Genomic DNA, 26,473 nt, shown 5'->3' with positions numbered 1-26,473 from the left:
GGCTGGTCAGACCAGTGCTGAACTCTGTTCCTGTCCCCGATGCTGTCGATCCGGGTTCTACCCCCCTCAATCTGGGCCAACCTGGCCAGGGTTCACCCCGGTCTCTCCCCCTCGCCATATTTCCACGCCGCAATGGGTCAGGCATAATATTGTATCTCCCTGAGAGCGTGAGCCTCAAAGGATTCCAATTCCGCTCGTATCTGCGCCAGCTGGGGTGGGGAGGGAGCGGAGGCGTATTCCTGCTCTAGTACCTTAAGTTTGGCCTCAGAGCGTTGTAGGGAGTTCTTAATGTCTTTCAGGACCCCTGCTTCCCTAGAGATACACATCCCTCTGATGAATACCTTGAATGCCTCCCACCTAATCCCAACTGTTGTGTCATGGCGTTTGTTGTTATCAAAAAAGGAATTAATATCTGCAAGGATGTCGGCCTTAAAGCCTGTCATGCAGTGCCTCTGGCTTGAAACGCCAGTTGGAGCGGTGAGATAGGGAAGGCTTCAGAGCAATGTCCAGTGTCACTGGGGAATGATCTGAGAGCGTGCGCGGTAATATCTGCATGCTAAGAGTTTTCCCCATTAGCCCGGTCGACAGGAGAAATAGGTAAATTCTAGAATGGCTGTCATGTACAGAAGAGTAAAACGTGTACTCCTTAGCAAGTGGGTGAAGCGCTCTCCGGGCATCAATAAGGCCAGCCTGGGCCATGTGTGCAAGGAGCCGGCAGGCGGCTCTGGACGTTGTCCTGTGTGCGGTGCCCAATCTGTTGAGCGCGCTGTCCAGTATAAGGTTCATGTCCCCCCCCCAGATGATCGGGACCCCAATATATCTCATGAGCAGGGTGTTGATGTCAACCAAAAATTCGGGAGCATCAATGTTCGGAGCATATGTGTTCACCAATAGGCACTCAGTATTAACCAGCAGGCAGTTCCACTGATTTGTGAATCAGGGTTAGGACCCCCCTGGACCGTGAGGAGTAGGCAGTATAAAATCTATCGGAGCCCCAAGACGGTGCCATAGAGGATGAGAGATGTGCGAGTGCGTGGGTTTCTTGCAAAAGAAGTATCTTGACCCCGTGCCTCTGGGCGTATGTTATCCTACGGGCTTTCGTGAAATTGCTGAGCCCCTGGATGTTCCACGTCATTAGTCTAATGGCCATACCGCTACTTTACGGGAAATCCCAGCACAGCGCGGGCCTGCTCATTGGCCATGTGGTAGTTGTCGATGCAATGATGCACTCTTCCGCCCTCCCAGCCACAGCTTCCTTGCCATTTTCAAAATTGCATCCAACAACCTCACCCCCCCACCCTCACTGCCCACCCCAACCCAGCAGTGTAGAAGAACCCACCCAGTGACCTGACACAGGCGTGCCAAACCCAACAAGGCGACGCCTGCCTATACGCCCAACTGGGGCACAACCAAAGGTCATAACCTGCCCAACATGGCATTGCAGCTGCAGTGGGGGTCGCTGCTACCGTAACCCAACTTGAATTAGAGGCTGTTGCAGTGCGCCATAGGTCGTACAGCGATATTTAACATTACAATTTCAAGGGAACCAGTGTATAGCATTACAGTTAGCAGTAGTTAGACAGGATACAAAAGTCCATTAGTGCAACTAGGGAGATTGGACAGTGCGTATGATGGTGGCGCCCGAGGGGGCCCACCTATGGAGGTCGCCACGCACCACCTCAGGCATCATCTATTGGCTCAACCACCAGATCAGGAAGCGGGATGTGGGATTCGATGAACTTTACCGCTTCACCCGGTACCGTGAAAAAATATAACTTATTGGGATGAGTAAGTTTCAGTCGAGCCTGGAAGAGCATGGCGTATTCAATTTTCCTTTCCCTGAGCAGCTTTTTCATGCCATTGAATTGTCTGCGCTCCATCTGCACATCAACGGAAAAGTCAGGGAAGATTCGAATAGTTTGTGATTCCAGTTTCAGCTCCCCTTTCTCATGGACCAGACGTAGTATGTGATCCCTGTCTCTATAGGTAAGGACCTTAGCGATGATCGGCCTAGGGAAGTCACCCGGCTTAGGGCAGGGGGGGTCAGAGCCCGGTTTGCGCGCTCAATCGCGAAGAACAGAGAGAGTTGGGGATTGTCCAGAAGGTCTCGGAGAAGTTTCTCTACAGCTTGTTCCATCCTGCCCTTGAGGGCGGACTCGGGGACCCCCACGATGCGAATATTGTTTCTCCGGGATCTGGACTCGAAGTCATCGCACTTCGCTTTGACTTGTTTCATATCGCGCACCAGGTCAGAGACTGTGGTTGGGAGAGAGTTTACCTCATCTTCATTGGCCCCGATTCTGGTTTCAGCCTCTGTCAGTCTGGTTCCGTGTTGATCCAGCTTGGTCCGCATGGAGGCCACACTTGCATTAATGTCATCCAGCTTCTCATGGAATGACGCAAAGTTTTTCGCCATAGTTTCCATTAGTGTTGACAAGTCGGGCTGGGGGGAGCATGAAGGCGGATCCAAGTCGTCGTGGCTTGGGTTGGTCCCTCCCTGCTCTGGTCTGGGAAGTGATGTAGCGTATTTGTCCATTGCCCCCGCCTTGCTGGTCCCGCGTGATTTATTTGGCATAGCTCAAGAGAGCAATGGTGTGTTTCAGGGCCACACTCCGCAGGGCACGTTGTTTGTGGCTTTTAGGCTCATAGAGTATATCTGTATCAGGACGGAGAAGAGGGGCCACAGCTGCCCATCCAGCGAGAGGCCAACCTCAGAGGAGAGGTAGGGTTGAGCTGCCTATCAGGTTGTCCAGTTCTAGGGTGTCGGTAATGCCGTCCAGGGAGGCACAGCACGTCCCCCGGTCCCGTGATGCAGCACAAACCAGGCAGGGGGCAAACAGATGGGACGCACTGTGAGGGCAGAGAGGGCCGCAGATTGCCGGTATCCCCCGCGGTCGAAAGTGCAGTTCAGAGCGGTCAATGAGATGGCGGGGACAGATGGCAGGACGCAAGAAACCACATGTATATGGATGTGGTCCCGTTTTGGAGAGCCTGAAAATGGTTCAGCAGATATCCTGGCTGTGGGAGCAGTACAGCATAGCAATAGTCAATGCTGCCATTTACGGTGACAGAAACTACTTGAGCATGAACATTTTTGGGAACACAGGGCAGGATCATCTTCAGTTTCTTCCAGCTTCAGGAAAACACTGACAGATGGTGCTAACACGTGCTTCCATAGATAAAGAAGCAGAGAATTTCACTCGAGGGATTTTTACTGCTTTTACTGGGATAGAGAACGGACCAAGGTCTAGCGGCCAATAATGTGGTGTCCAACAATGCGCCGTCCTCTCCGCTCAGGGGGGGCCGCCGCAGCACCCATGCATGAGCACTGAGTTCAGAGGAGGTGGCGGGCCTCACCCCAGTGCATGGGGCCCCGCGGGGGGGAAAGCGGCGCCGCGCCGAACCCAGGGCCCGGGAGGCACCAAATCCAGTGCAATGCCCCTGGAGTGTGGGTCCCAAGTGGAGTGCGCGGGACGCCTAGGGCCAGTTGGGGTGGCCTAACAGCTGGGCCAATTATTGCGCCGGCTCTCAGAGGGCTCCAGGCGAGCCGCGCTATGCCCCCCAGCTCCCCAGCAGGGCGTTGCAAGTAGGTGGCCGGCCGTGAAAGCAGCGATATCTGCAGTCAAACAGTGTGCCGGGCCCGCAGCGTCAACACGCGGCCCGTTAGGTCGTAGCAAGTAGACAGCAGGCCAGGAAGGAGAAGAGGCCCAGGTTCAGCCGTGGAGTTCCGTTTTTACGTGAGGACAGATCTATGTGTAGCTCAGGGGATCACAGGCTCATTGCGCTCATTCCCAGCACTGGATGATGAGGAAAGCCGCTGATACAGACGGATATTTGGTAGTTGGGCACTGAGCTATAGAGCTAAGCGGCCATCTTGCAGGCTGCTCAACAGTGCCCCCGATCGAGCCTGCTTTCTGTCTTCTTTTTCGTTCTATGTCATCATCAAGCTCTCTGTGCTTTCTTGCTTCCTCCCTTACACTGTCTTTCTCCTTTTTCTTCATATCCCTTCTCTCGTTTGCCCTTTGTATCTCCTCATCCCTTCGTCTTTGCATTCTCTTATCCCTTAACTTCTGTTCTTCATCATCTATTCTTTTCCTTTCTATCCTTTCCCTCTCATCGATTGCCCTTTGTCTATTATCTCATTTTCTTTGCTCCTCTGCTCTTTCCTGCTTCTTCAACTGTTCATCTTGGTATAGTCGCTCTCGTCTCTATCTTTTCTTTTTGTCTCTTCTTCCTTCGATCGTTTCTCCCTTTCCTTATCCTTTTTGTGTTGCCCATCTTGATCTTCCCTTTGTCTTACATCCTCAATGCCTTTACCATTGAGTTTGTGCAAAATCTGTCCACCCATCCATTTGTTCTGTAGAAGTACTAACTCATCAGCTTTAGCTCTTTCTCCCTTCCATCTCTTTATTTCTCTTCCTATATCTAAAGATGTGCTTGCTCGATCACTTCTCTCCTTGTCTCATCTCTCCTTGTCCCTCGGGACTTTAGGAATTAGGTCTTTCTCAGTATTTTTCTCCGAGCCCTTGTCACTGCTTTGCGCAGGCGACACATGCTGGGCTACTATACCCTATTGTTGCCCTAAGCTACCTCAATGGGTATAACCCATTGTCTTTCTTGCTTTCACCGTCTATTTCCGACGGGGTGGGGGAAGCAGAAGGCTCCTCACCCCCTCTCTTTGCATATATTGAGGATCCAATCTGTGGGAGGCGGCTCTTCTCTTTCCTCCTGGTACATTTTCCAAAGTTCTAAGCTTGCTAGTCGCTTCTCTAGCTTTTTCCCCCGTTTACGCTGCATGCAAATATGTTGTCATATGCTGCAGGACCTACTTCGATAGTGACCCTCCTTGCGGCCACGGCATGCACATTTTATCTGCAGTTCCATTAACTCATTCCACACTATACCCTCTAAGCTTAGGTGCATGTTTCGGCAACTGCTTGCAGAGAGGCACAAGTGGAGTAATATCCTCCATTTTTAACTCATCACTCTTGACTGTCAATACTCGGTTACTTTTGTCATAGATAATAAAAAAAATATGTTTCAGAGAAATAATATAATATAAGCGTGCACCACTCGTTCCAGGCTCCAATCCCTCTAAATAACGTTTTTTACTTTAATCTTGCTAAACAACACCATCAACTCAAATTTAAACAATCCCTTAAATTTTCCAACCTCCCGTTTCTCCTTTTACCAATTTTTTTAAACCATGACATCATCACCAATACATAAATACATAAAACGAACACACACTCGACCAGTCACATATATCTCTTACTATCTTCTCTTTAAGACTCGTCTTACCCTCTAATCAATACTACATACAGAGTTTAAATCAACCTCTTTAAGTCTGTCTTTAACCAGAACTCGTCTATGCGTCCACTATGGGACTTTAGGTTTAAGATTTCTTCTGATCTGTTCTTTAAAACGCAGGAATAGGGCGTATCCTCTTATCGTGGTATTCTCTCCTCACGATACCTCTTACTTGCTTGGCTACACACAAGTCAATTTCTATTCACTATTTAAAACTCCTATTCTCAAGTTATATTTACCCCCACCTCCCTCCATTACACTTCTTTCCCTTATCGCTTCTCGTCACTTATAAACCATACATCATTTTACCAACTTGCTCAGTTCTTACTCATCATTTGCATGTTCATCTTCTGACTCTCGGGATCGTACGCCTCTTTTACCACCTCTCCAACTTCCCATTTGTTCAGCTTCTCTTAGACGTGGGAGGGGATTCTGTAGAAACCAGGGGGCCCATCACACCGTGCTTTTGAAATTACACTAACCACTATCTACGGGGAGCTAATCCCAGCTTCCCACCAATTTAGCATATCAATCTATCATCACCTCAGTGGTCAGCGTAGTCAATTAGGCTTTGAACCTCGGCCTGGAGTTTGTTCTCTACTGTGGAGAATCAGGGGAGCAAAAGCACGCTCTGCCCTCATGCGTAGGTGTGAACATCTTGCTCGTCCAACTTCATCCTTCCACGTGACTGTAGACCATGATTTTGAGCTTTTACTGTCTTTAAAATACTATTTTTTAATAGACCTCTGACGTCTTTTGTGTGTTTTTCATGCCTTCTGATCAGGAGCTGTTCTTTCACACAATTTTGTATCCACTGCTAGTTAACTTCATCCTGATAAGACCTTGGCTTCTCGGCTTGACTTCATGGATCATTCAGCTTCGTCTTTCCGATATTCATTTTAAATTTGTGCGTTTTCATACGGCGCCACACTGAGATGAGGCCTTTATTTTTTAGTCCAATTCTGCTATAACACGTAGTGGAAACATCCATCGTTTATCCTTAATGCATATATGTATATAATAGCGCATGCCGCAATCTATTCACTATAAAGCCAGCCTCAAGAGTACTTTGTCTGCTTGCGTTTCTTTGCATCTGTACACGTGTAAACTAAATGGATTTCTTCATCCGTTTTATGGCATAAGCTTCTGCACCTTGATCCCAAGATGTCAGTTATCCTTGATATTTTCTTGATGCCTTATCGAATATCTGCATCCTCTAGTCTCTGCAGCTGTTCTAGTTAGGTCAACTCTGCTTTGTGTGACGTTACCATTTGTCTTGACCATTCATTTGCTCTGCTTCTTCCGGGATTTCATTCAGACGGCCATCATGTTTTCTTGTATGCAGGTATGGTTTTCTCAATGGCAACCTTGCTTCCAGGATTCTCTTAGGTATCAGTATTTTCACTGGTACCGAATATGTCTCACATCCTGGCTCCCAACATATAGGCAATACAGGTGAGGTGGTTGAGGTGGGGGTACTTGGCTCCTCCTCTACAAGAGGGAGTGCACTACATGCTCTCGCTCTTTATAACTCGAGCGATACCCCTAAACCCAATGCTTCTGTCACCGGGCAGCAATGCCTGAAACTGAAAATGAGGTCCCTATGCCGCCTTGTGCCAAGTTGCCCTCACACCCCTCCGGTGTCTCCTCCTACCCCCGCCAACCCTTGGGCCATCACCACGCATCCCAAGCCGCACCCCTAGCTGTGGGCCTGTTCTGCTTATTTCTAGCATTAGTTTTCCCTGAGCAGCAAATGTCTGTGTCGTGGGCTTTAACAGAACTTTTTCAAGAGGCGAAAAGGCATCGTAAGAAAAGGAAACTAAAAACAAGAATACATAATAGGATTTATATAAGTCACTGAACTCTCATACAACCTTGAACCTGACATGAAATCATTCTGGAAATCACTGAAAACATTTCTATTCAAGTGAATTTAGCCCATAACTCAGCCAATTTACTAGGCCTTACCGTCCTGTCTCTGTGTTCCGTCCCTCTGTGTTATTGTTTGCGCCCCGATGCCCGTGGGCTGCCGGCGCATTACAAATAGATAAATAAAATTAAAATAAATAGATCTTTTAAAAGTGCAATAGGATAGACATAATGATATGATACTATACTAAGGGTAGAAAAAGCTCGGAAAACTAACCTGTGAAGATTGGAGCTGAGACAATAATGAATGTAGTTCAGTCACTGTTACCGCAAGATTGTAGCCAAATAGCACCTAGTGTGAACTCACATCTGTGATGTTTAAGCTCTCCTGCAAAAAGAAAGGACACATTAAATACTAAGTAAGGTTCTTCATCTAAAGCAGGGGTGCACAACTGATTTTTGACTGAGGGCCGAAAGTACCTTACATGCTGCCTATAGTGGGCCGAAAAGTAAATGTGGACGGGGCGGGGTGTGGCAGGAGGCGTTTTTAACCCCCTAGTATTATTAAACACAAGGAAAGAGAATACATTTTTGAGGTGTAACGGTTAGTAATTGCATATTGTCTGTTAAGTATATATATTTTATTGACCCTTGACTGGACATTCCCTTATTTTGGACTGCTATACTTTGCTGTTTAGGTTGGCCAAGAGGAGTATGGTCTTCGTTGAGTCAGGCTTCCACAAAAAGCAAAGGATGTACATCTCCTAACTGCCTGTTTTTAGCTTTAATATTGGGTTCATTCTTGCGGAGTGCAACACTATGCCCCATGGCCCCCACCCTCCAACCAGACACTATGCCCCATGGCCCCCACTCCCCAAACAGACACTATCCCCATTGGCCCCCACCCCTCAACCAAACACTATGCCCCATGGCCCCCACCCCCAACCAGACACTATGCCCCATGGCCCCCACCACCCAACCAGACACTATGCCCACCCCTCAAACACTATGCCCATTGCCCCCACCCTTCAACCAAACACTACGCCCCACGGCCCCCACCCCTCAAACACTATGCCCCATGACCCGCACCCCTCAACCAAACGCTATGCCCCATGGGCCCAACCCCTCAACCAAAAACTATGCCCCATGGGCCCCACCCCCCAACCAGACACTATGCCCCATGGCCCCCACCCAGACACTATGCCCACCCCTCAAACACTATGCCCCATGGCCCCCACCCCCCACCCAGACACTATGCCCACCCCTCAAACACTATGCCCAATGGCTCCCACCCCTCAAACACTATGCCCCATGACCCGCATCCCTCAACCAAACGCTATGCCCCATGGGCCCAACCCCTCAACCAAAAACTATGCCCCATGGGCCCCACCCCCAATCTCAGCATACGAACTAACAAGCATAGACCATACACCCATACAGACCCCAACCCCCCACCCCATCTTAGCATACAAACGAACAAGCATACACCATGCATACATACCCATAAAGACCTGACAACCCCCACCCCCGCATCTCATCATACACTACCCATACATACAATAACAAACATACAGACAGTCCCGAAACCCTCCCACTCCCACATCTCAACATACACTGCCCATCCACACAGAAACACACAGACCAGAACCCCCCACCCCATCTCAGCATACACTGCCCATCAACACAATAACACTCATACAGACCCGACACCCCCAACATCTCAACATACACTGTACATACATACAATAACACCCATACAGACCAGACCCCCCTCATCTCAGCATACACTGCCCATCCACACAAAAAAACCCATACAGACCAGAACCCCCACCCCACATCTCAACATACACTGCATATACATACAGTAACAACACACAGACAGACCCAACACCCCCACATCTCAGCATATACTACCCATCCACACAAATACAAACATACAGGCAGACCGACACATCCCCCCACCCCCGCATCTCAACATACACAAACAGGCAGGACAGACCCAACGCCCCCATCTCAACATACACTGCACATACATACAAATACAAACACCCATACAGACCTGACACCCCTCCACCCCCGCATCTCAACATGCATACAAAAACAAACATACAGGCAGACCAGACACACCCCCTCCCCCCGACTCCCGCATCTCAACATACACACACAAACAGGCAGGACAGACCCGACTCCCCCACACTCCCACATCTCAACATACACTGCACATATATACAAAAACAAACACCCATACACACCAGACGCCTCCCCACCCCCGCATCTCAACATACACACAAAATAAAAAACACAGTCAGGACAGACCCGAGACACACATACAAACATACAGCTCCCCCATATGTACTTACCTGACGTGCTGGAAGGCAGGCTAGCTGGAATGCTGGCGATTTTTGTGTTACTACAGCTGGCGTGGCAAGGCTGAAAAGCCTTCCGGCATCAGGCCTTATTGACCACGCCAGCCGTAGTGCTGGCACTCCATTGGTGCAGCACACACGCACTACGTGGCTCGTAGGAGCGACGTGGTGCTTGTGCACTGAACCAATGAAGGTTAGTGTTTTGTCCGGTCCAGAAGAATAACAAAGTCTTTTCCTAATGGAGGGCCGCCGATGCTGCGGGCCACACTCCATTAGGAAATTGTTTGTTGCTGGCGGGCCGGACAAAATAGCACGGTGGGCCGCAACTGGCTCGCGGGCCGTAAGTTGTGCACCCGTGATCTAAAGATATAGCCATCCCATACAAATTCACCTTGATGCACAAAACAAACTGTTGGGTACTAACCTTTAACTTGCAGTAATCCCCTGTTGTTCAATCTACGGGAGGGGTGCAGCTGTGTACCCAACAATAAATAAGAGACACATCTATGTGTTTTAACTCTGACTTTTTTCATGTTACCTACTGTTTAAGGGAGTCCTTACCTTACAGGGCAGTAAAATATATAAAGAACGAAGTCACACTCACTTTCTAGACCTTAATACCTCAAAACACGAGGGTGTCACCCAAATTGCAGGCTTTTCTGCTTGCACAAGACTTATGATGACATTGCATTCCCGGCAGTGATGTCATACATATAATATGAACACTCAAATGTTTGTGAGCACAACAATAAGTGACTGTAATGTTGGATGTAACCTTAATGTATTTGAAATAACATTCCAAAAAGAATGGGTAATCTAAAAAAATAAGTAAAGGGAAAAAACAAAGTGATAGAGTGAAACGTGTCGGTACAATAGTATCAAATTATATAATTATACACGTCATGAATCTAAGTTACCACCTGGTGGGGGTACACAAGCTTTTGTTGGGCCTTTGGGACACTTCACCAAAAGGGATGTAGAAAAATAAGCCATATATGTACATAAGACTTCAACATTTGATCTATATGGTGTAAAAAACCAGAGGGTGTTTCAATGCCTAAACCCCGGGGAATCCCTTACTGAGGTGGCCAGGGCATGGCCATCACCTTTGGATCAAGACCCCAGGGGTGGACAAGTGCGGGAGTATTACCTGCGTGAGGGGTCCTCAGGGAGTGGAGGAGGAACGCCCGATGGTGAGACATGGTATCCCCCTTTCCTAATACACCTGTCCCATCCTATTTTCTAGGATATTCCAACTCCCCAGATCCCCCGTCCCACTTTTCCTACACAAACACTGAGCCTAGGAGGTCTGAGGCTGAAAGGAGTTCCACCCATGCAATACATTGGACATGTCCCGCTAATAAGGTCTGGCAGGATCACACACTTGATCTTAATTACAAACACCTAGTACCTATTAGCTCTCCCCACATGATTAAAAGGTGGAACACTGAGACACATTCTGAGCAAGGCGAGGCACGAGAAGGAGTAGTTCTTCCAGGACAACAGCGAACTAGGTGGAGCAGAGTGACGGGCCAAGGGACGGAACCGAGGTGCGGAGAAACCTTGGACACCCCGGAAAGAGATTGTGACCTCCAAAGGGCCTTGAAAGTTACGTGAGGAAGCCCAGCCAGAGAGAAGAGACAAACCTCTTTTGTGTTTCAAGGATACCAGCTACCCTCCCTGTTGAACGGCAGAGTTGCGGAAGTGCAGTGGCAGTTGAGGTATCAGCTTTGGCTTCACGATCAAAGCCGCTTAAGACAAAAATGAATTAACACAGCCAGTGAGTTTATGAAAGCAATGAAAGTCCGGTCTGTGTTAAATGGAACTTGACGGCAACAGTATCAGAAGAATAAAGGTTGCATGTGTGCCGATAAGACACGAGAGAAAGCAAAGCATTTTTAAAGAACTGTAAATTAAAGATACAAAGTAACAGAGTGGTCCTGCGAAAGAGGATGGCCTGTGGAAGCGGTGGAAAAAGAACAAAACTGACATGCAAGATTTGAACTGTTGCTAGGTTTGATCCCAGCAGAGGGAAATCTGTGTGTGAGAGATACTGTGCTCGAAACTACATTTACAAAGAGACCTTGGTGTAGGATTGAAAAAGTGACTTTTGAGGAAAGAAGGTTGACGTGGTCATGCCGAGGTAAGAGCAGTCTTAAACAGTGGAAGGAAAGTGAAAGGTGGCTTGAGCCCGACGGAGGGAGGCCTATGAAGGTGTGGTTGAAGCTTGGGCAAAGGAACCTCCACAAATTGTGATTGAAAGGTTTGAGCCCGGCGGAGGGAAATCTGTACTGATTTGTGGTAACCAGAAGGAAACAAACTTTTGTTGAACTGTATTACAAGCTAAAAGGTAACCTGGGCTGGAGTGAGAGAAAACCGAGAGGTCCAGCGGATAAACTAGTGACTTTTCGTGCAAAGCCAGAGTGTGTTGAAAGGTCCAAGTGTGCCACCTTACCCTGTGCTACAAAACTTGGGGAAGGGAGTTTACTCGGCCATACTGACATTTCTTTTGAACACTGATTTTCCTTTTTGGATTACACTTTCCCTTTACACATCTATTATATTATTATTATTATATAAGAAAGAGGGCAGGCATTAGGTTTTTTAGTATAGGCCATAAGGACTAACTAGAACTGTATTTTCTTTTTGTTTGATGGTCGAGAATACTCCCATCCTAGTAATAGGGCAAGATAGGAGTTTTCCAACCCCCTTTTAAACCATCAATACATGTTTTGAAACTTGAAGCTCTTGTGTCAGTGTCTACTTGTGATACCATGCCTCCCTCACAATGGACACATCTTAAGCATGTTCCCAATCAGACAACGTTTTTCGAAAGACATTGTTTTTTACAGCATGTATTCTAGTTTTTCAATGCGCTCAGTTGTAAACATCACATTATCGAATAGAAGACACATTTTTCTTATAGACCCAATATCGGACAAAAGGGTATCCAAGATAAGCCATAACTGTATATAGGCTCTCAACCTTTCATCTGTGCAGACACATCTTAAGTGTATTCAAAATCAGACCGCAGTTTTGGAAAGAAAGTTATTTACAGCGTTTATTATAGTTTTTCATTGCACTCTGTTGTACACATATAACAGAACATAAATCATATATTTCTTGCAGACCCCTTATCGGGCAAAAGAGTGAAAACGTAAACACTGGATTCTTAAGGGTATTCACACTCATTTTCTCCACTCAGTTGCCTAATTGTGGCTCTGTCATGGCTTTGGATCAACAAGATTAATCGTTGTTCAAATTTAAATTAAATGGCTTCAGCAGCAACGGATACCTGGTGCATAATTTTTCTTAGAACAGTCAATTTTTAGTTTACTAAAAAAAAAGGTCCTGATAATGTTGCTGTGCAAATAATGTTGCATATGTAGCTGAGATGTTCAGAGGTGTGTGTCCTGATCTTTTCTCTTTGTCTATCTAATCTCTATCAGCGTTCAGGGACAACAAATGTCATAAATCACCATTGTGGAGTTATCATTTGAGAATAGTTTTTTATGCCGTGGATGTGTGAGACCCATCTCTAGTTCTCTAGATCTGTCTATGCATGTACATTTAGAGCTGCCACAAGGCAAATAACCAGGTATGTGTGGTGGACCCACATCTGTATTAAAGGTTGTTCTTAATTTCTGCTAAGTCCCCTCTTTCTAATGTCACTTTTAATGATTCTGTCCATAGTCTGTTTTCCTTTTAAAAGCAAAACAGATGGTTTTAATTCATTGCTTCCACTGTTTGCCAGTGTTGTTGATTATTCTTTTAATTCACCAGGATCTTGTCCTGTAAGTACTCACAAAAAGAAGTGCCCCACAGTTCCCACTCCTATTATTACTTTCCAGCAATGCCTCCCTGTTGATATTCTGGGCCCTTTTTCTTGATCTCTTAATTAACTTTTCTATGTATCCATGCAAAAGTCACTTAGCAGACGGAATATCTACCCTCTTCCAGTAATCCCGTCCATTTTTACCATTTCTGTGTAACCACAGAAATGAACTATTAGTAATACTTTTCTTAAGTTTCTTCACTTTCTCTTTAAGTGGGAATACCTTATATTCTTGGATCTCCTGGTGAATTCCCTCCAGCTGTTTCTTATAGACACCTAATGAAGTATGTTTTTTAATATCCCCTTCAAGTTTCTTCAAGTCCTCTCCCAGTTTTTCAGATATCACTCTGGACATCTCAAAGATGAGTACCAACCATGCTCTTCCATATTTAGTAGCTTTGGATGTTGTTGATTTTTTACTTTTCGGCCCTGTGGAAGTATTTAATTCCTCAGATATTCTGCCATAAAATACTGGTAAATTCAGTCCTAGTCAAATGTTTATAAAATTGAGTAATCTTATCCCATTCTATTAGTCCCATGCCAGGTGCCATTTATTTTCCTAACAAATTGACTTTAGCTAGAAGTTCTTGAATATATCTTTCAGAAATTGTACCACGTTTTAGCATTTATCTTGTGTGATAGTGTCTGCTGTAATTTCTTGTATGTCAAGGAGGATACACTGAACATGCCCATTTAACCAAGGTTGCTGTATCACATCTTCAACTTCAGTCTGACCGGGTATCTCGCCTACAGCTGAAGGTGATACTGCTGGGCCCTAAAACCTACAATTACCACCCATTCTGTCTTTTCAGTACATATAGGTGGCATTGTACTCACTTGGAAAAGGATTTTAAGTTCTTATGATGTATTTTGATGTAAGAAGTATTTACAAAATATTTTAGACATGTTAAGATGCATCTTGTTTTTTCAAAACCTTTAATTAAAGTGGTTATACCATTTTTTTAAAATCTATACTATGTATAGGTTTAAGACACAGACTATAGGATAGTTGAACATAATTTTCTGAAGGGAATATGTGTTTAACTTGTTCATTGCTCTTGTCATCCCACACTTCCAGCTAGTCTCCACAGTCAATTAGTAGTGTGTCTCACTATTTTTCTGTTTCTCCCTCTTACTCCCTCCATCTCACCTTAACACTCCTTCCCCTTCTCCCTCCCCCCATCTCTCTTTCCCTCTGCAACAGCTCTAGCGTTTTGTGTTTCTGCCATAATGGGTCCCCATCGTCATTGCTGTCATCTTTGTGTTGTCTAGGTTTAAAACCATTAGTATATTGACGTTGCTGGTGCAAATACTGGAGAGGCATTGGACTGCTTTAGTTGCTTAGAGCCTTGCACCATACTCTACTCCTTGCAGCAATATTGACGCATTTTGCCCATAAAAGGGTGACCGCAGGGCATGTGACAAAGGGGTAGGAACTAGCACTGGTTCCTCAATCATGTTGCCCATGGTCACTACTGCCCTCCGTCAATTACCTATGCCTCAATCACCTTTGCCGCCTCATGATGCTGCAGACATACAAACCAGTCTCCAGTTGGCACTGCAAAGGTCTCCCAGATTGTGACTCTTATCCTTCTGATTCTTTCAGCGTCCCACTGTCATCATCCCAGCTACTGCACCTTTACATGGTCCCTGCAGCACCTTTTGCAGCACTCTAATCACGCACCTTGGACTTCCAGCTCCAGGCCTGCAAAGTGGACCCTCAGCGTGATCTCCATCGTGCTGTTCTAATCCCCTGTTTAAAATGAAGTTAGAGGAAGCATTTGTGTTTGTTCATTTCTTGTGCGTTTCTCCCTTGGGAGATGCATCTTGGCATTCAAGGGGTTCATCTTTAGCTTTCTTCCTGCTTTCACAGTGACATCGCTCGGTTTATAGTCATAATGTCGACAAAAAAATGTCACTTAGAACTATCAACACCTCACCCAACACCACCCTCCCACCCCTCATACTCAACACATTCCAATTATATATTTATTTATTTATTTATTTATTTTTTCAATAAATAAATAACCAAAAAGAGTATAATTTACTATTGGGGGGGGTCCCCCCAACCCCCCCTCACCCAACACCCCCATGCCACCCCCCACACCCCCCCAACCACCCTCTCACCCCTCATACTCAACACATTCTAATTATATATTTATTTATTTATTTATTTATTTTTTCAATAAATAACCAAAAAGAGTTTAATTTACTATGGGGGGGTCCCCCAACCCCCCCTCACCCAACACCCCCCTGCCACTCCCCCAACCACCCTCTCGCCCTCATTCTCAACACATAGTAATTCTATATTTATTTATTTATTTATTCAATAATTAAATAAATAAAGAGTATCATTTACTATGGGGATGTCCCCCCAACCCCTCTCACCCAAGACCCCCTGCCACCCCCCACACCCCCCACCCCTCATACTCAACATATCTTAGTTATATATATTTATTTATTTATTCATACAATAAATACAAAATTTCGAAAAAATATCGAAAAAATGTCGACATTATTGTTTGTCAACATTATTTTTTTCGACATTTATTTTTCGAAATTTTGACTGTCGACATTTTGACTGTCGACATTATGACTGCCCACCACATCGCTCCCAGTGACAGTTTTATTGGTTGGCTAGGATAACTGTGGCGGAGCATTTTGTCCAGTAGAGGGAAGAGTTGCACCCTGTGACATCACGCTATCTGGGTGTCTGTAGGCTGATTGACAGGTTATTTGACGTATTGGAATTCAATATTTTGGCAGTTGGCACTGACGGGATCCTTTTCTAAGAGTAGTAGAGAGAAGGAAACAGATGGTACAAGTGTTTCTGGAATGGGGTGGCACAAATAGTGTCCCTGGACTAGGAGATTTAGTTAATAAACTTCACAGCCTCCTCCTTTAGCGATGGCTGAGGGAATTTTAGCCACATTTGGATGGCTCAATGCACATCTCTAAGGTCTTTCAAGAGGTGGAGTGTTTCTGCAGCAGGCAGTTGAGAGCCCATGGTGAGCCTGCACAGAGTTTTCCGTAGTTTAGCCGCAAGGGGTACTCTTGCATGTGCTGAAATTCCTCATAAAAAAGGATGTTTTAGAAAATTCACAATACATAAAGGAGTATTTAATTTGAGTAATTATATGTGACTCGCAAAAGGTACCTGTACTCCGCATGGGTGTTGTAGACAGGCCTTTAATGATCTCACTTTCTTTGATTTTGGTTTCATTTGTCCGATAGATTTTTACTTTTTGGGAGGCATCTAGAAAGAGAAAAGGATAGAAATTACACAAAATAAAAATGTATCCGATGCAGTGCATTGTGGTGCAGATATCTCAGAAATGGTGCGTCCTAGTGCCTTGAAACGTGATTTTCGAGATTTGTTCCTCGTGTCAAGACACTTAAAATGAACTTCATCCTGTCCTTCTACGACCACATTGATGCTTTGCTGATTTCAGGCAACAGTCTCATTTGTCAAGGGGCTAAAATCTGGGGAAAGGGTGGAGTGTCCACATGTCATGTAGCCAGTAATGTCAGGAGGGTCCTAACAGATAACTATGTCAAATACAGTGCAGATTTTTGGAACGGTATGAGAAAGAAACTAACAGATTTTCTGCTTTATATATAGAGAGAGATTAATGTATACCAACATTCCTGCTGTCTGTTTCAGTTTAACTTTGTGCTTAAACTGTATGCACCAGCTTAGATGAATCTTTCATCAGGGTTTATAGTACAGTTCCAGTAGATCTTCTTACCTGCCTTTCTGGAACGCCAAACATATTCTTCTGTCTAATGACTATAGGGATAAGTTGACTGTAGGGATACGTTTAATGAAGACAAAATGCTATTTGATAAACAAAATGCAATGTGCTCGGAATACACATTTCTATTTTGTAAAAGGCAGGAGATGTTTGTAAAAGCATAGCTGTGCGAATTACAATGAAGAAACGGGGATCCCATCAGAAATCCAACCCTGTTCTTAAAAGAGATGAAAGAAAGAAGGAAGGTTATTCGTGCCAATCCAGGTTCAAGGACAGTGTGACTTATTGGCTCTCATACAGGCAGGTTCTCAAGCAACTGTAATATCTGGAAGTGTTTCATTGTCTGAATCAAGGAAGAGTGGAAGATCACTGTATTACCCTTCAAACCCTCGTTGAAGAGCTAAATATTTTTGATGAAAGTAGAACATTCAAAGGGGTTACTGCAATAGAAATGAAAATAGTGTGACAATGGCTCACCCATCCATTGGTAGTCTGTTTTTTGCTGGTTCTATTCTCACTGTCTGATTCGCTTCTCTCAACCCACTCTGTTAAGGAATCTTCTCTCCTTGTTATTCTCGACTTGTCTGCAGCGTTTTACAATGCTGACCACTCTCTCGTTCTGTGCTCTCTATCCCACTTTGGTTGCAGAGGCTCTGTACTTAACTTGTTAAGTTCTTATCTCTCTAGCTGCACCTACTCTGTTTCTTGGGCTGTCCCATATTCTCCAGTACTTCCTCTCCACTATGGTGTTCCACAGGGTTTTGTCACGGGCTCCTCTTTTATTCACGCTCTTTACTATCGCTCTAGACTCTATTATTAATCTTTTGGTCTTTCTCATAATACTTATGCAAATAATTCTTGCTCTTGCTTTCTCTTCATTTTCCTCATCTATCCACTCTGCTCTTACTTCCTGTATTCTAGCCATTCAGTCCTGGATGTCTGATAATTATCTCCATCTGAACCTTTCTAAAACTTGAGGTCCTTTTCTTTCTTCCAATGACTGTTCCTCGACCTCTTTCCACACTCTCCATTCCCCCTACTCTCCCACCATACCCCTGTCCACCTGGTACCTTGGCATCATCTTTGATTCCTCTCTTACATTTTCTTCCCATATTTCTACTGTCGAACAGTCCTTCGCTTTCACCTATTTAACATCCTTTTTTTCCCACATCGGAAACTCTTGTCTATGCTCTGCTTTTCTATTGTTCTAGTGTTCTTCTCTGTAAATCGGCTACCTAGCTCGATCCACTCCGTTCTATCTACAACCTCTCCAGTATTGGATCTTTCATAGATTCACATGCTGTGAATAATTCACTGTCGTCGGGCTGGGAATCCTTGGTAACATAGAGCAGTTAATATTTAAACTGAAAAAGCTCAGTCACTTTAGTGCTCCAGTACAGTAATTTTGGGTCATACTGCCACAACAAGGACTTCCTTACCTCCATCCCTGGAGGCCTATGTGAGGGGTCAGTAATGCAAAGTGAACAACTGCTTGTATTTTTCTCAAGATTAGACATTTTATTCAAGAACAATTTGGCAAATAAATCCTCGCTATTGCTACTTTATCAGGGAATTCCCTACCTGGTCTAAAGGCTAAGGGAATAACTCCTAACGTAGACAAACTGGCCCTCACACTAAACAACACAACATTCAAAGGAAATCATTAACAACAGAAACAAACAAACAGTATTTATCTAGTATTTCGGATGACCTTCACCTGTCCCGGGTAAATCCCTTCCACAAGGTATTCCAAAGTAATTCTCCAAATGTTCATAGGAAAAAGTCAAAAAACAGTTTTCCTCAGTTATTCAAAAATGTTCAAAAGAAAAAGTCTTAATCCGGTTCTTGGGAATTTCATATTACCACAAACGTTCATCAAGCAAAAATCCACTGGTAACACTTCTTCAGCTTTCAGTTAAAAATATCCCCTTCCAATTTCAGCCAAGAAAATAAATGGAACCAGTGGTAATGCTGGATGTCTTCCTTCCAAGATGAATTGCCACAGTTCAAAGATTTAGGTTAGCAACTTTTTCTTCAACAACTTGACAATTTAATAAGACCTCTGAAGTACATTTGGTATAATTGGTATGATGCTTCTCTTTGGATTGTTGCTTTCCTCTTGACAACCACCCTTCTACTACTGTTACTGTGGGAACATTCTCCTTTGTTCTACAGCATGCTACTACTTCAACCAACTTCAATGTCACACCCACTGACAGTTTATACACAACCACAGTTCAGGTACTTCTGCTTCTTCTTTTACAACTTTATACTTGATTAGGCACATAAAGACAAGGCACTTCAACCTCAACAGGTAAGCAAGACACCCTTTTTTTCCTATACTCAAAGAAAAGGGAAGCCTTTTTGCCTCTTCTGTCTGCCTTACTGCCACAAGTATAACCTGCCTCTGTTCCAAGACTGTCTTTCTCTCCACTTCAACATCTTCAGCATTACAGATGATCCTCTTCTGCATGCCTCTTTTACAAGCACCCAGCTCCCTCCCCCAGCTTTGTTCACACCTTCCTGGATCCTGTAACTACCCTGAAGATGTATTGCCACTCTTCCAGCTTCAGGTAGCAATGCCACACTTATATCGGAGAACACAATGCCACACTTGTATCAGAGAAGACTGGACCTTTAACAACCTTGCAGATCAGGTGGCTAGATCTTAATAGGATTGGTTTCACTATGGAAAGGGTTCGCCTCTTGGCTTGGATAATGCTTGTTCTTCAAGTCAGTACAACAACTTCTGGACTCAAAGAATAAGTGTTCCGAATATTCTTCAAGTAGTAGTAAATATGTTTATTCAGATATAAAATCCACTAAAAACAAATAAAATCCATTAAAAAGAAACAAAAATCAGTTGTATTAAAAACATTACACTTGTGTCAATTTACCACCATTAAAACGCAAAACAATATTGTTAAAAGTCTAAAACTTGAATCTGTTAACTACTACCAGGGCTGCTTTATGAAGTCGGCTTAATCATATAAAAAGCCCATGTAGTCGCACCACCTTACATAAGCCAAACCATCCCAGCGTGTCTGCAAGCAATTATCTATTAAATGTGGTCTGGTCAACTGCCTTGTGAGCTTTATTAAGAATCTGCAATCCAGCAGGAAGTGTGCTAAGTCCTCCCCAAGCCTCAGTTCACAGAGACGGATTGATTCCACTTCAAGCCATGGTGTCCTTGTTCTCAATGGTTGTATGTTTAACCTAATGCGTAAGACGTTAGTTCGGCATTCAGCCGTCTTTATTTTGATCATACTACCATCATGACTTGGACTGCGGCTGTAAAATGTTAGGGAGGATGGATTTGCACTTCTCGATTGGAGAGCATTTAGCTTAAGTTCTCCTGCTTTATCCTTTGAAAGAGTGTTGCATTGCCTGCATGTCTTTTCTCCCAGCGCCATTACATCATTCAATCCCCATCTCTTCAACAGATCGTGTCCACGGTTATACCAGAGCCTCAAGGGCTTACTGCTTATTTTTATGGGCTCTCTTACTGCAATTCTGATATTTGGGTTCACTGAAGTACCCATTTGTACATTCAGATAAAATGCCAGGACCTCTGCTGGGTTTGGCTGGCTGGGCTTTTAGGGCGATACTGACCATCCCAGCAAATGTCTTAGTACAGGGTTGTCCAACAAATGGCCCGTGGGCCACAATGTGGCCCTCCAAGCCATTTTATGTGGCCCGCGAAGCTCAGGAGCACAGACAAAGGACTGGGGTAAAGAAAAACAAATATGTGCCTGTGCACAAACTGTAACTTCCTCTGGTGACCCCATTAAAGGGGTCACCAGAGAAAGTTTACATTCCTCAGCCACAACCCGGTTAATTTATTTATTTCTGCAATGTTTGGTCGATACCCTGCCTTCCTGCTTGCAACTCATACTTACCTGGCAGGGGAGAATCTGTGATCACAAAGGCAGATCTCCCAGGGTGGAGCTCACCCATTGCACATCAGATTTGCCAACACCTGTGATGTCCTCAAATGCAGGATACTCGACTGCATTATTTCTGGTAGTGGGGGACTGCGTTCATGTATTCCCCTGATTTATTGGTGAAAGAAAGAAAAGGTAAAGTGTGCACTAGGCCTGCTAGGTTGGTTGCACACAGAGCCCCTGGTATTGTGGCAGAGATTCTGAGTGCACTGCCAGTGCATGCCCACACGCTGCACTACCAATGCATACCCATGCGCTGCACCACCAATCTCTCTCGCTGGTGGGCCCATGAGAATTCCCAATAGCGATGCCGATATTCAGCTTGTTGGAAAGGAAAAATGGAATACTGTTTTGGGGTCAATGCAACTTAATAGGAGACTATGTCATCAACATGGTGTCAATTCCCTGCTCCTCCTGCTGCATCAGATCTTTCTCCCACCTCCGCCTGCTTTGCTCCTCCTTTCACCTCTTCATGTATCTGCCACTCAACTCCTCCTTTAGCCCTGATATTACTCCCAATCCTCCTTTGATCTCTCCTTTCTGTTCCTCTACTTCAGCTCATACTCCCAGACCACCTGTTCCTCCCCTCCTTTGGCGTTCTCCTCCTTCTGTGCCTCACCTCCTCTTTTCACCTTACATTTTGCCCCACTTTCTCCTCCTCTCCTCTTCCTATCTGCTCCACGTCACAGCCTCCATCCTCATCTCCTCTACCAGCCTCTCCTTTCTTCAACTATCACTCCTACTCGTTCTCAAACATCCTGCACCTCTGCTTTTCCTGTGTCAATTTTTACACTCCAATGTCCCCTCCTCCTGGAAAGGTCATTCAGTGAGGGTCCACCATCTTACATTGTTCTGAAAGAGGAGGCATGCAGACGGGACTCCACACTGGTTCCCGAGGGACACTACGGCTTGCAGAGTAGCTTCCCTGCAGCCTATCTTCATCTGTGCAGCACCAAGAGTCACAAGAGGAAGGTACAGTCCTCAGCCACTACCCGGGCCTCAGCCACGACCTGGTTAATATTTATTTATGCAATGTTTGTCAGATACATGGACCCGGCTTATTTATTTACTTATGCAATGTTTGTCGGATACCTGTAACCCACAAACATGGCATGAATAAATAAATACATAGGTATCCGACAAACATTGCATGAATAAATAAATACCCCTATTAACATCACACACATGCAGCCACCCAACTGCTTTCAGATGGGAGCTGCAGGAGCTGTGCTGGTTTTGGTTCAAAAGAAAACGTTGCTTATGGCGATCAGAAATCACCAAGTTTGAATAGTACCCAAGGGCAAGTTTTTTTTTTGTTTTAGTAAAATGGGATGCCAATTGTGCATTTTAAAGAATATTTACTCTGCAACACTGTTATCTGCATAGTGAAGTAACTAATCACCAGTGCCATGGAAGTGATTTAAAGTGGAATTGATATATAGTTTGGAAAAGAAGCAGCATGAAAGAAATTGCACCCTCCCCACTTATGCGAGTCAACATATAAATGACATGTGTACTGGTTAATAGCCTTGCCTTTAATTTGCAGCACTGCAAAGCTGGACGACTCTGGCTACAAGCTGAAAACAATTGCAGTGTTAGTAGGATTATTGGACTTCTTCTTAACTATGCTGAATGCATTTCTAAGACCTAATAATATGCACAAGACAGGAGAATTGGCAATCTTGGCCCCATCGGATTTGGAGCCAATTATCCCAGGTGTAGCATAAAACCCACTGTGGCCACTATTTTGGCTTTTGTTTACTTCCGTTTTTGTTTTGATTGCGTGGTTTAACCTGTTCAGGAAAGGTTATCAACAATACTAATCATGCAATAAAAAAAAGTTCTGCATACTTTAAGACTGTGCTCACATTGCGTTTCTCCAATTAGGTTCACCTTTGGATGATCGCTTTTCCACATTTTATCTGTTGAATTGAATTAGGCTTCTTTCATTACCACAGATGTAATGATTGTGTATTACAGAGATACGTTGGCATATGTATTGGGAACACTGCACGTGCTCAGGCAGCATCAATCATGCTTTATACAGGACAATGCTGGCCTAAATTGGGAACAGCCAGCATAGACATGTTGCTACAGAGGGGTATTTTGGGTACAACCAGCATGACAACGTGTTACATCAGTGCTGTCTTTCACTGTGGACACATTGATCATTAAAACGTGTTGTGTTGTAAAATGTTCTTGTCTGCTGTTGGTGACATGGAATTTTCATGTTCCCCTTTAGAACTGATTATAAACCTATGGCTTTTTGGTCACTTTTTCTGCTGTAAAATGCACCATTTCAACCCCACATTTGAAAAACAAATCTTGGGGGTGGGGTGGGGGAGGGCGACCCCCCCCCCCAACCCTTCCTAGATCCTTATAGCTCCCTCGCTACGCTCGGTCGCCCCCACTATGTAAATAAAAATATTAACACATGCACACAAAGAAATCACAAGCAACTAACCTTTGATCACTGGCCCTGACACCAAAAGCTATCTTTGGCACTGGATGGCTATCACTGCATGTGATGCTATTGTGTCAAAGGTCACACAATAACGGGCTTCAGCACGGTCACGGCCATGCAATCACAGCCACTCAGCTCACATGGGGAAAGCTCCTCTCTTAGAATGTCTTCCTTAGTGCAGCCATGGCAATGCAGGGTTTGAGACCACATGACTCTCTCAGGACTTGCGGGTGAAATCTGCTGTTTCCATGTCCCAGCGTCTTCTGTGATCACACTTCCTCGTGAATTGCCAGCCCTTGTGCTCTTCTTCTACTACTACTACTACTTCTGCTGCCAGCCTTCCAACTCCTGCTCCTTTCTTCTCCCCTCTCCTACTGCAGCCTCTTATGCCTCACAGGTTTGGCAATTGGCTTCAGGTGTGGCCACTCATTTCAATTGCCTGACCCTTGGCCTAATTGCATGACTACTAAATCTGCATGCTACTATAGCCCTCTTCTTTGTCAGTCTCTAGGATTCTGGGACATGTAATTTGCTTCTTCAAAGTTAGGTTTTTCTACTTCATGAGTATTTTTAAGGGTATATTTCATTCCCTTAGTAATTATAACAGAAGGGCGGAAGATTTTGACTTCGCTACGGGAAAATGATTTAGAGAAGACAACATTTCCGCCATTCCTTGTAGTGTACCTCTGTTATTGAGGAGGTCACTTAATTTTAGTAACCAAAAGAATTATTTCCTTTGGTATAATATAATTTGCTGTTACAACCTTAGGGTTTACCACCTTAGATTGAATAGGAGGTTGAGAGATATTAAAATGGCAGTAAGCCATAACCTCTTCTGGTACAGTGGTAAGAGTCTCCCTCTTAGAGGAAAAATGCTGTGTCTCATCCCACGGAATCTCCCCAGTGCCCTGGGCCCTGCCTCCACTCAGGTGACCCTCCTGCAGTACACCACCCCCAAGGTTGGGATCAGAAAGTGTCTGCCTTCCCCTGGCCACCTGGTAGGAGATGTTAGGCAAGGTTTCAATGAGGGATCCGCAGAATTCTTCACACTATCTTCAGATTTTGTATTGTATGTTTCGTGTTGGAAGTCCTCTGAAAAACCTCTCTACAAAATGTGACGTTTTCTTCTATTTACTGTGCCATTTTCCTACTTTAACAACTGTTTAAGGATCCTCCGCTCCAGCGACATCTAGTTGGTTGTTCCAGTTCTGTCAGAGGCTTCCTTGTGAACTTTTTCTCACCCTCATCTACTCTCCAACGTTGGGGCCTACAGCTATGACTGAAGCCAGGAGGAAAAAAAGTCTGTTCAAGGGTTGTGCCAGATGTGGCCTTAAGAACATTTTCGTGGAGGATTTCTACAATGAATGCCTCTACTTTCTCTATCTGTCTCAGGTCATCCAGCACTGTGACATCTGCCAATCGTTTTCCAACAAAACACTATGAGGCCAGAAGTTGGCGGCGTGGCCCGGCGATGCTGCTGGGGGAGGGGTGGGGGGCACTGACTCCGCTTCGGAACAAAGTTATGCCTCATTTAGGCTGGGCAGAAAGGCTCAGCGGACCACCTCTATCTATAGAGGTCCAGGTCTCATGAGGAGGTTCCACAAAGTAGTTATAGTAGTAATAGGACGCACGCTAGGATACCCGCATCAAGGTTTTCTGCACAGATGAGGACCGCGCCTTCGAAGGCAAGGGAAAGATCATTGAGACCGTCCACTCCGTCGGCCCAGGTCTGGCTTTCGTCTTCATCCTCAAAGAGTAAAGCCCAGATACCACCCCTGCTGATGCAGACACCATAACCGTCATCCACGGCATCATCAACAACCACGACCTCATCAACAGCCTCCAAGACGATTCTGTCGACAAGCACTACCAAACGGTCTGTCACCACTCCATCAATGACATTATCTACTACACTGACAATCTCTTCCAAGTCCAAGAATGTTATTGTTATATACCTTTTGTAAGGCGCAACTCGCCCAAAGGCCTCAGTGCGCAGCAAGTCAGAAGAAAATAAGAGGGAGAAAGGTCAAAAACCAGGGAAGCATAAAAAAAAGGTGCATCTAACCATAAGATTCAAAGAGAAACGTTTTGAGGGCTTTTTTAAAGGGAGATAGTTCATCACAAAGGTGGAGAGGAGCAGGGAGAAGATTCCACAGGCATGGGGCTATGGAATCAAAAACGAATGCCACCATAGCGCTCAAGCTTAAATCTGGGTGGAACTTGTATCAGAGTAGAATTAGACCGAATTGAACGAAACAGGGTGCACATGCCTAATCCGATTCTTAAGGTATGCTGGTGTTTTCTCATGAAGACATTTGTGGGTGAGGAGTAAGACCTTGTACATTATACAGTGTTTTACAGGAAGCCAGTGCAAGGCGATACAAGCCTCGATCACATGCTCTCTTCTAGAGAGGCCACTAACCGCACACACTGCATTTTTCTGAGCGACCAGTAGGCAGTTCCCATAGTCAAGTTTCGAGTTGACGAGGGCAACTGCAAGGGAGGCAGCGTTGGCAACAGAAAGGAAGGGTTTAATCTGCCTAATGAGACGAGTAGTGTAGGCACATGAGACTTTCACCTGACTGACATGTTCCTTCATATTTAGAAGAATCAAGATAGACGCCCAGGGTCTTAACCAAGGGGCTAGTCTTAATGGAGGTACCTGCAATATCAAAGGCAGAGTATCTAGGGTCCAGCTTTAGCAGATGCTGGGTAGTGCCAATAAGCATAAGCTCCGTTTTGTTACTGTTAAGGGCCAAAGAATTGTTTATCATCCAATTTTGAATCAGGCCATAGATGTGATTGATATTCAGGAGGTCATTCTCATAGTTGCTGGAGAGTTTGAGGACTACCTGAGCATCATCAGCGTAGTTGGTGTAGTCTACGCCGAGACTGTCAAGGAGATGAAAAAAAGGACAGATATGCAAATT

At 44.9% G+C, this 26,473-nt stretch overlaps 1 protein-coding gene and 1 non-coding gene across 6 annotated transcripts in view; both read left to right on the top strand.

Annotated features, from left to right (window-relative positions):
• The window catches only part of EHBP1 (EH domain binding protein 1), a 2,510,899-nt gene that overhangs the window by 2,396,532 nt on the left and 87,894 nt on the right, over positions 1–26,473 (top strand). The window lies entirely within an intron of this gene.
• On the top strand, positions 21,027–21,190 carry LOC138468554 (U1 spliceosomal RNA). Its single transcript, XR_011268324.1, has one exon. It is a non-coding gene; the product is annotated as a U1 spliceosomal RNA (small nuclear RNA).

This window comes from Ambystoma mexicanum, chromosome 4q (genome assembly GCF_040938575.1).
Source record: "Ambystoma mexicanum isolate Mex_15411 chromosome 4q, UKY_AmexF1_1, whole genome shotgun sequence".
Lineage (NCBI taxonomy): Eukaryota > Metazoa > Chordata > Amphibia > Caudata > Ambystomatidae > Ambystoma > Ambystoma mexicanum.
The sequence above is the reverse complement of the archived record's forward strand: the minus strand, read 5'-3'. Positions and strand labels throughout refer to the sequence as shown.